Source organism: Agelaius tricolor, unplaced genomic scaffold (genome assembly GCF_023055355.1).
Source record: "Agelaius tricolor isolate 1412-34295 unplaced genomic scaffold, bAgeTri1.0.p SCAF_5, whole genome shotgun sequence".
Lineage (NCBI taxonomy): Eukaryota > Metazoa > Chordata > Aves > Passeriformes > Icteridae > Agelaius > Agelaius tricolor.
This window is the reverse complement of record NW_027269265.1, coordinates 21419401-21432047: the sequence shown is the minus strand read 5'-3', so window position 1 is coordinate 21432047 and position 12647 is coordinate 21419401. Positions and strand designations below refer to the sequence as shown.

The following is a 12647-nucleotide window of genomic DNA, read 5'->3' as shown; positions in this document are numbered from 1 at the left end:
GCTGAAGAGAGGGCTAACATTGGTATTTCTTTTTCATACTGAAGACTTCAGCCATCAGGTGTCTTTGACTTGGATATGCAGACTGTCACAAAAAGTGCCTGTGCACCAGGGTTTACATTATGAATCCAAGCCAACTGCATGTTACAGAAGGCAGCACTATTGCTGACATCAGCAGGCTCATTTTCCTGTTTTGCTGTTGTAACACTGGATTGGTTGTGTTACCAGTGCAGAATGAGCTGAGCAGACCTGGCTCTGTGCAAATGAGCCCAAGTTCTCAGAAGCAGTGACTGTGAATCTGACTGCCAGAAAATAGTTGTAGGCACTCCTGCTGTTTGAGTGACTGTACATGTGTGTGAGAGGCAGAGATACCAGTATCTATCTGGAGTTCAATGGGCATAGCATTTTACAGAAACATGTAAAGTTACCCAATAGGGCATGATTTTGATGTCTTGTAATGGTAGCGTCAGCTCTGCAGAATATCCATTTGGTACATGAGTTGCCATGCATAGATATCTGAAATACCTGAGTGAACTATTGCCGAGTTGTGCACATTTGTGTAGTACATTGAGCTAGGCAGGGCATCCTGTTAATCCTACATGCCACATGATGCTGAGGCATATAGTGCTGCAGCATGGAGATTATCCTGGGAATTTATCTTTTATAGTTACTTGAATGCTGGAAACTGAGATCAGTCAGAATTATCTATGCTTCACATTGTTTAACACAAATCATAGGAGTTAAGTGTTTGTAGTGTCAGAAAAAAAAAAACCAACCCTCAAAAAACCCAAACAACCAAAACAAACAACCCCAAAACCTAAACCACCAGCCTATTCTCTTTCTTTTGTCTCCATTTTTTGCTCTTGTTACCAGTGGCATTTGTCCTATTTGGAAGAGGTTAGAGGCTTAAATCCTTTACCCCTTCATGCTGAAATGGAGATGCTTCTGATGGATACTTGAAACATAAATTTGAGTTTTGTCTTAAGGGAGATATCCTCGTGGAGATCTCCACTTGGCTGTGGAATTGCTACTGGTGGCTCATATGCATGGAATATAGATAGTTCAAGTCATTTAAACTTAAATTAGGTGTACCAGAGAACATGCTTAGCCCAAATATCACATTTGAGAGACCTATACTAAAATAACTATGGGAGCTATATGAAATGCATAGACAATATACATAGTGCTTTCTGGTTTTAAACAACTTTCATCCTGGAGGCCGGGATGTACTAAGAATAAACTTTGAAGTATGTGCTGAAGTGGAGCTGGGTATAACACAATAATTGAGATGGAGCTGAAAATAAGAGCCACTACATCCCTTCTGCACAGAGACCCCTGTATTTGCCTAGCTCCTTTAGAAGTGAGGACACTCAAATGCTTTCTGTTGCACAGGTGAATTTCTGCCTGTCCTAAAGTAGAAATGAATCAGGTCTTCATGCTTTCAAAGTAATGCCTGGAAATCCTTATTTATTGCCACTAAGATGTGAACCCATCGGGTAACTTAAGCTGTTCCTTCTCAGACACTCTGTTAGCACACCTCCATATTTGGGAACAAATACTGGAAAGGGTGGAATAGCCGCGTCTCTGAGTTTCCTTCTTTTTCTAAATGGAAAAGGGCTTTTTCTTTTCCAGTACTAAATAGAGAGAATAGGTTGTTATTCCTGGCAAATTTAGCATTTGTAGACTTGTTTTCTTTGCCCACCTTAAGTACATGAGATTCAGACTTGTAAGAAAAGGGTGCTTACAGCTGTGCTAGGCCTGCTGGCAAATAAAATGCAGTACAGATGGTTGTCTGCCCACACTCTATTTATGAAGAGGCCTGCAGTGTTTATGTTAACGGTGATGAGTTTGAGAGATAAAAATAGGGAGTTGTTTGTTGTTCATTTGTTCTTTATAGATCTGCAGTGAACTTTTTTTATAAAGCACAAATTCGATGGAGAGATTTGTTAACCTTCTAGAAGAGCAGCCTGTCAAAAAGCCAAGCTGCAGACGTCTCAAGTGCTGGAATCATTCCTTGGTTTTTATACTTGTTTCGTTCACTCCACGAGATGGTGCTGTGTACTCACAGACCCCAGGAATCCTTTGCTTGAATTTTCCCAGGTTGTTGGTGGATATTTGGATTATGAAAACTTGAAATGAAGTTAGAAATAATCTCTATCTTCCAGCTGTCTTTTTCGCCTCTCCAAATTAATCTCAAAAAGAGGTTTTCCAAAATCACCTAAGGCTTTGTATAGTCCTCTACAGATTATGTCTTTCTTGATATTTATGGAGTCCTGCAGCTTTGCCATGACTTGAGGGTTTAGGAAACCTTCTGGAGGCTGCTTCCAGATGTCATAGTTTCAGGGCAGACATACTAAAAAGAAAAACCTCAGTGTGTGGCCGTTCCTTGTGGATAGCTTGCTGAGTCAGGAAGATGTCTGCATGTTGCAGGGGTCTGCCTAGTTCCACATTTATTTATTCATTAAAGTCTTGTGCAAAATGTTCCAGGGCTTCAGCCCTGGAAACTTAAATTATGTGATCTTGTCACTTAAAATAACTAGCAGTTCTGCTGTTCTCATTCTCCTACCATATGCTTTCCTATTTATGGTTTTGGGAGTTATTTTGTGTTTTATTTCTCCTGTTTTCAGTTAGATTTGGAGTAGGGCACTACTGAGGGTACTGTCTTTGCAAGGAGGAAACTTTGGAACCTTGTCTTTGAAATGGCTGAAGTCCACTGATCTTCTGCCACAAGGTGGAAAGAGACTTCTTGGGGGTAAAATAAAAGTCACCTTTGACAAATTTGCCAGGGTGTTAGCCTTTCTTGGGTTGCTAAAGTGAGTTTTGTGTCAGTGTGGAAAGTAAAAGAAAAAACTTACTAGTTATTTTTGAAGTTATGGATAGAGACATTCCCTTTGTTCTGTAGAACAGATTCTTTCTTTACAGAAGCAGATATTTGGGGTGAAAGGCTCCTCCATCCATTGTGTGTCCCTAGAGTCTGCCATTTTAGCTTCCTGATTATCACTTATATCTTTGTGTGTCGTAGGTGTGTGTCCAGTGTCTTCACAGCTCTGCCTCTCATTTCCTCATGCTTCTGTAAAGTACAGTCTGACCTCACTTATCCTCCCACTTTTGTTCTAGCAGTTTTCAAAAGCTTGAACCTGCACTTTCCTGCTTTTATGCTGACTGAGAGCCAATTCCTGATTTATAATATCTAGTCTCAAATCCCCGTAGGTGGTGTGGAGGTGATTAGTAGAGAAGAGGTACAAAATCTTTAGGTGCCTAAATGAGGCTGAGACCCTCCCCACTTTTTAACTCCTTATGACTAGTCCTGATTAATGTGGGGCAACTGCAGTTCTGGGGCAAGTCAGAAACAGTGTTCCATTTCAAATACCTAAATGCATTTCAGCCGGACTCCTAACGCACATCTTAAAATTTTCACAGTTGTTACTTTTCCCTTATCTTGGGAACCTGAGCACCTAATTGATGACATCATTGTGTAAGGATTGTTTCTTACTCCCTTACCTTAGGGCATGTTTTGGATATAAGCAGCAGTTTTTGCCATCAGCCGTTAATCCCCAAGAGCTGTGGCATGGCAATTCCATGCCGTGCATGTTCTCCAGGGCAAGCAAAGCTTCTTATCTGGATACTTCTAGCAAGTTTTTTAAGATGCTAGTAAATGTTCCAATGCTCAAAAGCTCATCTCTGATTTCTCATTCAAATTTTAATTCCCAGATACAACTTCAGAAGTGCTTCTGTGTATCATCAGATATACACCAGAGGGATTTTTAACTTGGGAAGTTGTGTTTCTCATCACTTCTCAATCAGTGTCCTGTCTCTGCTACCATGAAAATTTACCAAACAATAAAAGCTAGGCTTCACTGATAGGTTTTTGTCTTTGAGTCCTTCCCAGATACTTCTCTGGGGTTATCTTACCTTGATGTAGTAGATATGGCTCCAAGGTTTAGGGGATTGAGAAATATGATCAAGACTTTATGAATAACAGTGTGAAGGTGTTTTCTCCATACAATGTGTTACTTGTTTTGCCTTCCTCAAAAGCATGCATGTCAGCAAATAACTCGTCTTGCTGTTCCAGTTAAGTGATTCGTGTTTACTACGTGTAGATTATACTGAGCTTTTGGGGACCAGACTGGATCACAATGCACCAGTCATTTGAGAGCCTTCTGGATGAGAATGCAGGGGCATGGGTGAGGTAGACTAGTTGAAAGTAGGACCTGTTCTGTGTGGGAAATAGCTGATGCTACTCTCATTAGTTTGATGAGTACAGCTTTTGCCCTGACTCACCATGTCATTGCTGTTATAATGCAGATTTCTGACTTCTGTGTTGGTGTCTTCTTTCTGACTTGGGATTTGCTGTTTGAGTGGGGGAAATGGTTCTCCAACTTTGCTATGTGTTTATTTCTGAAGGCAGCCCAGGACTTGTGCAGAGCAGCAGCTGTGAATCGACAGAGCTTGCAGTAAAACAGCAGGAGGACACATCAGAGCAGAAGGGGTTGAACTCTCCAGAGACAGAATTTTTAAACTGGGAAGCATGGAGCAAATTTTCCCTTGCTCCTTGTTTGCTTGTGGTTTTTTTGTGAATTTGTTTTGTTTTTTAATGGCTCCAAGTTTCCTTTGGCATTTGTTGCTCCTGTCTTATATATCTTTTCAGTCTGGGAACTGCTAGCTACAGAATGTAGTGAGACTGTTTGATGTAAAAGAGAGCTTCTTCTTCAAAAGGCAGTTGGAAGATGAGCTAGTTTGGGATCAGTCATGTATCTTCCTCTGGTTTGGATATGGCTTAGTCTCTGCGAAAATAACAGCTGTTCTGCTGTGATGACCTCTACATAACTTACTTTGTGGGATGTTTTGGAGAACTGGAAGATCTTGAAAAGTTCTCAAGGAAAAGCTTCAAAATCAGAACAGTTCTCTTGCTTTTGCCTTTAATTAAGGCTTGAGGTCAGAGAAGTGAGGTCAAAAGCTGAATAAGATTTTTATATTTTCCAGGTAGGTGAACACTGTTGAATAAATGCTGTAAGCTATAATTTTTTAATTGGAAATCCAACAGGAAATCTTGATGGACCACTGTTCATGATCTCTAGCATTTGCCAATTATAGCTTTTGACTGGATGTTTTGGTAGTGCTAGTTCTCTCAGAAAACAAAAGTTGAGATCACATGTTCTCAGAAACCTGTAAAACATGTAAACCTGATAATGGAAGTATCTCGTCCTAATTTTCCTCATTGTAATAGGAAAGTCCTTGGTAGCAGTTATCCTATTATTTCACTTACTCACCAGTACAATACAAACTAGCAAGCAGAGTGACCAGCTGCAGCAATATCCAAAGACGCTTATGGATAACTCTGAATCCACCTGAGAGTTAGCTTCTGTTTCCCACACCAAGGAAAAGGAAGAATCTTCTTAAGGCAAATGGCTGTCTGCCTGAAGAAGCAGGGCACAGCAAGGCCCACACTTCTCCTATGCCTGGGACCTTCTGGCCTGGGCAGTAAATCTGTCTTCTCCCTTTTGATCTGTGAAACCACCTATGGCAGAGATTGCTGGAACTGTCTGAGGACACCTGGGTTCTGTCTCTCAGTGTGATGTTAGTGCTGGTCTTTATTTAACTGCAGCCATTCCATGTGGAAGATATAGAGCTTTTTCCCTGCAGTTTGTATGGAGCAAATTTTTTCTTTATTAGTGCCCATGGGATGTTGTGGATATCTTCACCTGGACTGGTGCAATCCATGAATTCGTGTCTTTGCTGTATCCATTCATATGCTCATTGGACTACACTGGTTTCATACATAGGTATGATAGTAGGTCCTTTTGAGTGTCTGCATGTTGCCTGATAAGTATGGCTGTGTAGACACAGCTTGAGAAGCTGAAAATATTTATTTCAACTTAGCTGGGCATAAAATGCAAGTTTATCACTTGTTCTTAAAACAAGCATGCTCAGTGTCTGCTAGTTCATCTAAAGACACACATGAATAAGCCTTAAGAAAAAAGGAGAAAAAATAAAGTTTATTCTAGTAAAATAAAGGGTTAAGTATTTAGAAAATAACTTGAAAGCAATTTTGGGACAGGAGCTTTTGAAAAGCTAATTTCTAAGCTTTTTTCAAAAAAATCCTTTCAAAAAGCAATTTCATACTCCTAAATTAGGTTTCTTATTCTCCTGTGCCTAATGTTAGTCTTACATACACTGCAGATTTGCAAAGCGATCACTCAGATCAAATTTTAAACCTCTGCCTGCCACTTCAGCTGTCTGTATGGGTTTCCTTTTGTATTTTTTCACAATTTGTCCCTTAGCTATCAGAGTTTGTGGCAATTCAAGCAGGCAGCTGTGGAGGATCACCATCTGAATGTTTTCTTCACTGTTCAGATTCCAAGCAGAAGATTCTTTTGCTAGTATTGTCTGCCTTTCTGCTTCAGAAGAAATTAACATAAAATGTTTCACTTGAATATTTATCGATCAAGAGTAGAGAGAAGCAGAAATTGTTTAAGTAAGGTTAAGTTTAGACTGCATGGAAACATCCTCCTACTTTGCAAACTAAATGGAGCACTCACTGATGACAGGTTGCTCTAGAACTATAAAGAGCCTAAATTTGATCATGACTAAACACAGCTAAAAAAAATTGTTTACTATCTTCTGCCATACATGTTACCAGTTTCAGGGGATCCTATTTCAGCTTTGACATCATGGGGACCTATTCTTAATTGCATAAACTGGGTTTGTAAGAAATCTCAATAGATGAAAGGGAGAATATTTATGGGAGAATGGGAGATGGGAGAATATTAACAGCTGAAGAGGTCCAGCAAGGAAGAAGGATGGTGGCCATGAATACATATATATATATATATATATATATATATATATATATATATATAAAAGACAGTAAAGAGCTAATGCCAATCCCTCTGTCTCACAACTGAAGTATTTCTCATTTGTCTGGGAGTATCTCTGGATGAGGAGGAAGGATTTCACTGTTTATGTGAGGGAAATTTAATGGTCATGGACAGAGGTAATGAAAGAAGACAATTCTAGAAAAAACCTTCAGAGTCAAAAAACAACCAACCAACCAAAACAAAAGAAAAAAAAACAAAACAAAAAACCAAGAACAGAACTAAACAAAAACCTGTTTTTTGTAGTAATTACACAACATTTTTGTGTAGTCAATCAGAATGCAAAAGTTTTAGGAATGTTTCCTCTCCTCTTACCAATCATCCCTTTGCCTCACTTCACAAAAGAAATTATTCTTTTTCTGAGTAAGGACTTAGTAATGGAATGAATTGGTGTCATGAAGATTAGTTCTAGATATCTACAGCAGCAGGAGTAGCCATGCAGGTTTAGGCCTTGTTGATGCAACAAACAAACCCTTTGGCTCTATGTTCACATGCATCTAACTTCACTGGAGATAAATGATTTTTGTTGATCAACATTGAACAGCAATGGATAGACTGAATGTAGAGAGGAGATATCACTACTCCATTGCCTAGGCTGTTCCTGAGGCTTTGGAATTATAAAATAATGCTGAAGGTTTGTTTCATTCTACGTAGGTTGGGACTGTTCCTCTCTTGTGTCCTTCAGCTGCTTATGCACATTTTATTGAGACATAAATTTTTGATTTTGATTCTTTGAAAGGGCGACATCACATATAGAGTGATGCACTTCCTTCTCAGGGAAGGAAGATGTAGGTCTCTCTTCTAAAAGACAAATCTCAGCTGTTGTCTGGGGGTGTTTCCCTTTCCTACTTCTTACATGGGCATCTCTGTCCCTGGGCGACCTTGGAGAGTCACTGTTGGTCTTCAATTTGCAGTCTTCCTCTTCCCATCAGGAGAGCACCTTACTGCTGATCAAGTGCCAGGCATTTGCTGTACTATTTGGTTAATGTGATTGATGCCTCTTTCTCTGCCTCCTCGCTGTTTGGAGCTAAAACGTGGGATTGTAAGATAGGAGGTGATTAACCTTTCCTAATGGGACTGTGCTGCAAGCAGGATCTCACCCACCGCATCTTCATTAGCCTCCACCAAAGCCTGCATTACCTTAGATTAGGTAATTGGTCATTTATAACACAGGAGAAGGAGGGGAGGAAGAGCTTATGAAAAAGTGTCAACTAGATTAAGGGCATTAAAATTTAATTCATGTTATCCAAGAATTCTGGAAGGCAGCATTTAATCAGGCGTGCAGTTGAAAATCTCCCATCATCAGAGGATTCAGTCACAGTGAACATGGTCCTAATCTGTGGAAGTAGGTGTACAGTGGTAGTGGTTATGGCCTCTGCATGGAACAGTTTAGGGTTATTTGTGAAAATTTTGGAGTTCTTGTAATTTGCCCAAGGGGACAGAGCTTGCAACTGAAAACCACATACTGTCTTACATCAATCAGCTGAAGATTTTCTGAAGAAGCAGTGAAGTTTGTGTTCTCCAAAAATACCCCATGTGTTTCCTCACTTTATCAGGAACAGTCTTGGCCAGATAACTTATCCATGGCCTATTTCTGGCCTCTTTTTTCAGTATGCTGGAGAATATCTCCTCAGGATCTAGGGCTTTCCAAGCACTTTTGCCTGAAATGTTTAGAATATCTTCAACTGCCCTGAGAATATGGACTTTAGAAATGGCTGTCAGTAGGCAGTTGCTGGATGAGATATAGTTTTTGTGGCAGATTTCCTTTTTTTGAGAGGGTGTTTTGGGTTTTTTTTTGACCCTAAAATAATGATACATGTTTTATGTGTTATAAACACGATGTAGCCATAACTAAGGAATGAAGCAAACAGGTTAAACCCTATAATTCTGCAGGACTTCTCAGGATGTTTCTTTCCTCCTGTGCTTTATCACTTTTGGCACATGTTGAAAAGATCAAATAATTACCCTTGTGTATGGGTCTGCAAAAGACTTGACCATGTCCTGCTCATAGAAAGTAGAAACACAATGCTCCATCTGTGTACTTTATGGAAAACCTTAATAAAAATAAATAAATTTTAAAAAATTGGTCTTTTGCTAAAGATGTAGTTTTGTCATCTAGCCATACAATATCTTTCAATAGCTGCTGGTCACCAGGAGGGCTGTCTGGCATGGAGCAGTGTGTTGAGAAATTTTTCTGTACCCATGAGCCCCTGGAATTTTTTTAAGAGTTTTGTTTTATGAGCTTTAAAGGAGATGACATGTTCTGTCTGTGCTTGCCCTCTGTCTGTGGCTTTCATAATAAGGTAATGTAAAAGTTCAGCTCTGGCTTTCTTCATGGGTTTGGCTGCTCCTGAGGTCCCTCCCTTAGGAGCTATCTTGTTTTACCCTTCAGCAGGGTCCAGCCAGAATGGTTCTTCATGTAGTTGTTCTGGGAGGTCAAGGAATTTCAGAACTGTACTTCTGATATGCTGGTGCTGCTGTGAGTGGATTTTAGTGGGAAATGCAGAGAAGCAGGAGGCTGCAAGGAACCTCAGGAGTCCTTACCTCCAGTACTGTGCTTTGGTAGGGAACCATATTTCATAATACCTTTCAGAAATGCATGAAGCTTTATATCCCTCATTTAGAGTAGCTTTTTGCCCCTGTTCCCTGTAAAGGCTTTTTAAAAGCTTCATTGCTCTGCTGATTAGAAAGCTTTGTCTAATTTTCAGTCTAAATTTATTCTTTGGCAGTTTATAACCATCTGTTCTTGTACCAGTATTGTCCTTAGTTAAATAGTCATTTCCACTCCTCAGCTATTTCTACCCCTGGGTGTTTGTGCATAGTAAATGTATCTCCTCTCAACATTTATTTAGATGGTCTGAACAAGCCAAGATTTTTTAATATTTTTTCCCAGACAGGCTTGTCTGTCCCCTGATAGCCTTCCTCTGGATCCGTTTTAGTTATTTTTCCTTGACCAGTACTGTACATGCATTGGCATTTATTTGTGTTCAGAAAGCCCAGTCCTGGATTTTTGAACGTTCTAGTCTTTTTTTAACTGGGTATTATGTGGAAGTGTGACTCTTATCTGAATTATGCTACTGGTTTTCCTTGCAAGTTTTACCTTCTTTGATGCTTGGTAAATAGGAATAAAGGTGGCAATGTCTGTGTGCAGTGCTGGCACAAGACTAAAGGAAGACTTTTTTGTGAGTGTCAGGGTATGTCCTTTTCTCCCAGCACTGGCTTGGGCAGCTGAAGAACACTCCTGCAGACCAGGTGTCCTTTTCAGAGGTGCCTGGCAGAGTTGTTTCTTGGTAAGCAAACCTTGGTGAACCTTGGCACATTCAGTTACACTGTAGACTCACTCTTACCTTACACAGATGCCTGCCCCATAGGGATATTTGAACTAGTCAAACTCCCCTTTTGGGCAATGAAGAAAAACAGAATCCTTCAGGGCCTGAATCATCTCTTCCTAAAATAGATATCTGTTAAGTTTGTTACTGTCTGTTGATCATGAACATTTTTGTAAATAGGATTGTGCATTCAGTTAGTTGATTAAACCCACATTTGTAGCTCATATTAGCTAAATGGAGCTGATAGCAGTTACATTTCTTTCAGATATGTGGTAAGGATGAGCATAAAGGACTGCCAGGCCATTCAGGGTTTTGAAACTGTGTAACGATAGGTGGGGAAAAGCAGAGAATAAATGATATTCTGGCTGAATGATTGCCTGTGGGAAGATCTTGTTTCTGTCAGCTACTAAGAGATTATTCAGTCTCTCTCTTTTGGAAGCTGAGGGCATGTCTTAAGGAAAAAGGGCAAAAAGAAGTAGAAGGAAGAATAAAAACCTACAACAGCTCAAGGGGTTGGAGGACTCCAAGGTGGATGTAGTGTCCGAGTGTGTTGTCTTTTGGCATCCTGGTGAAATCCAGGGTTTAATTTTATTTTCTGTACAACAAGTAGCTACTTCCCTTTTCTTTAGAATCTATTTTCCTGTGCTTCTCTGAAATGGATCAAGTGATTATCACTTTTCTTGGCAAGTTTGGTAGCAAGCCAAGGCAGAACAGATTCAGCAGATTAGGGGCTCTTGTCTCTTTTCTGAAAGAGCATACAAAGAAGAAACCTGACATATGGAGGGTACCTCAGAAGTTTGCTCTAATGCTGAATTTATTGCATGGAAACAGGTTTGCAACATGAGCCAGTTCTTCTCAGCGGCACAGAAAGATTTTGGTTTTTTTAAAATTACTGGGGAGAGACAGATAAAGGAAACAAGCTAGGAGATAAGCTAATGTGTGCCCTATACCATTTCACAGAAACAGAATAAGGTCTCTTATGAACCACTTCATTTAAAAGATGGGAAGTCTCCTAAAGGACCCTCATGTGTTGAACAGATAATGTGGATGCTAATGAAAAGGAAGACTGGTTAGGAAGTACCTACTAGCCAATCTACTGCTTATTCATATAAATGAGTAGTATTTTGGGGGTGTAAAAGTAAGCAACATGTGGCATGACTGTAAATGATTCCCAAGTCTTTAAAATCCTGAAACAGTAAAGAAAGCAAGAAGCATTGGACTATTGAAGGAGAAGAGGGCCTAAATGAGCAGGCATGCTGCTTGATTTCTTTGATTATTTATTTCTCTCTAGTCTGCCCAACTGAGGCTCACATCAAGTGATAAGATAATTATTTCTGGAGTGTAGAAATGTTCCTGCCTAGGAGAAAAAAAAAAATCATTGGAATAACCTATTCCATAGAACAGGAAAAAAAAAGTGAATGCGACTGAGTATGAGAGATCTGAAGGCCTTTATGGTGTTGTCTAATGCCAAAAATGGCAGTATGACCTCAATCTAAAGAACAGGATGCCATTTCTTATATATAATGCTTTTGAGATATTGGGAAGCTGTTCGCAGAATTACACTGTATAGATGTATAACCCTTTATAAAGTAATTCTAACATTTTTACACTTCATGATCGGTTTTTATAGACTGTGATAAATAAGTACAAGTGTACAAGTATACAAGAAAAAGGGAAAGACCTAACAATAAGTCTTAGTGAATGTCAATAATCATGTTTTATTAATATATAAGCTTTCCCACAGCCTTGCTGAAATCCCAAAGCAGCAAAATGATCTCTTTTTGCCTGCAATGTACCACCTTTATCAAGTTCCTTTTTCTTTACTGCTTGGCTGTTAATAACTGTGTGGCTTTCCCCTTTCTGTTACATGAGATCCGGGATTCAAAATGGATGAGTCTTGTTTTTCAGCCCAATTTGAATTAAAAGCAGTGGCAGACAAATGCCACTGGTGAACAAAAAAAGTCAGAGTGATTTATTTTTAATGCTATTGTCATAGCATCTCTTGGTACAAAGAATGATGCTTTTCAGCTGCAGTTATAGCATTGGCTTTTCCCCTTTAGCAGTCTTTTGTTGTGTTATTTTGTTGTTCTTGGAGGATTTAAATCTTACTATTGGAGCCATGTGACATTTTTGGCCTTTCTGTGCAAGGGGAGGTAGTAATCAGCAGTTGGGTTCTGCTCTGGCACACCAGGCTATTGTTCTCTCTGCTGTCTTTCTCACTGTGCAGTTTTCCACACTAAAGGAATGACATTCCCAAGTCACCTTGCCTTGCTGAAGTTTGGGGTCACTGCATGCACTCTGGGGCCTTACTCTTCCTCCCTCTGGAACTCTCATTATCATTTACAAGGCATGGATATTAGAATTTAGCAGAAAAGGAGCAGATGTATTCATTTTCAGAGGCATAAAGTACAAGGAGTAAAGTGTTGTAAAGACTCCATGAATCTTT

At 39.6% G+C, this 12647-nt stretch overlaps 1 protein-coding gene across 21 annotated transcripts in view; it reads left to right on the top strand.

Moving 5' to 3' along the window:
• The window catches only part of NRXN3 (neurexin 3), a 967492-nt gene that overhangs the window by 459038 nt on the left and 495807 nt on the right, over positions 1–12647 (top strand). The window lies entirely within an intron of this gene.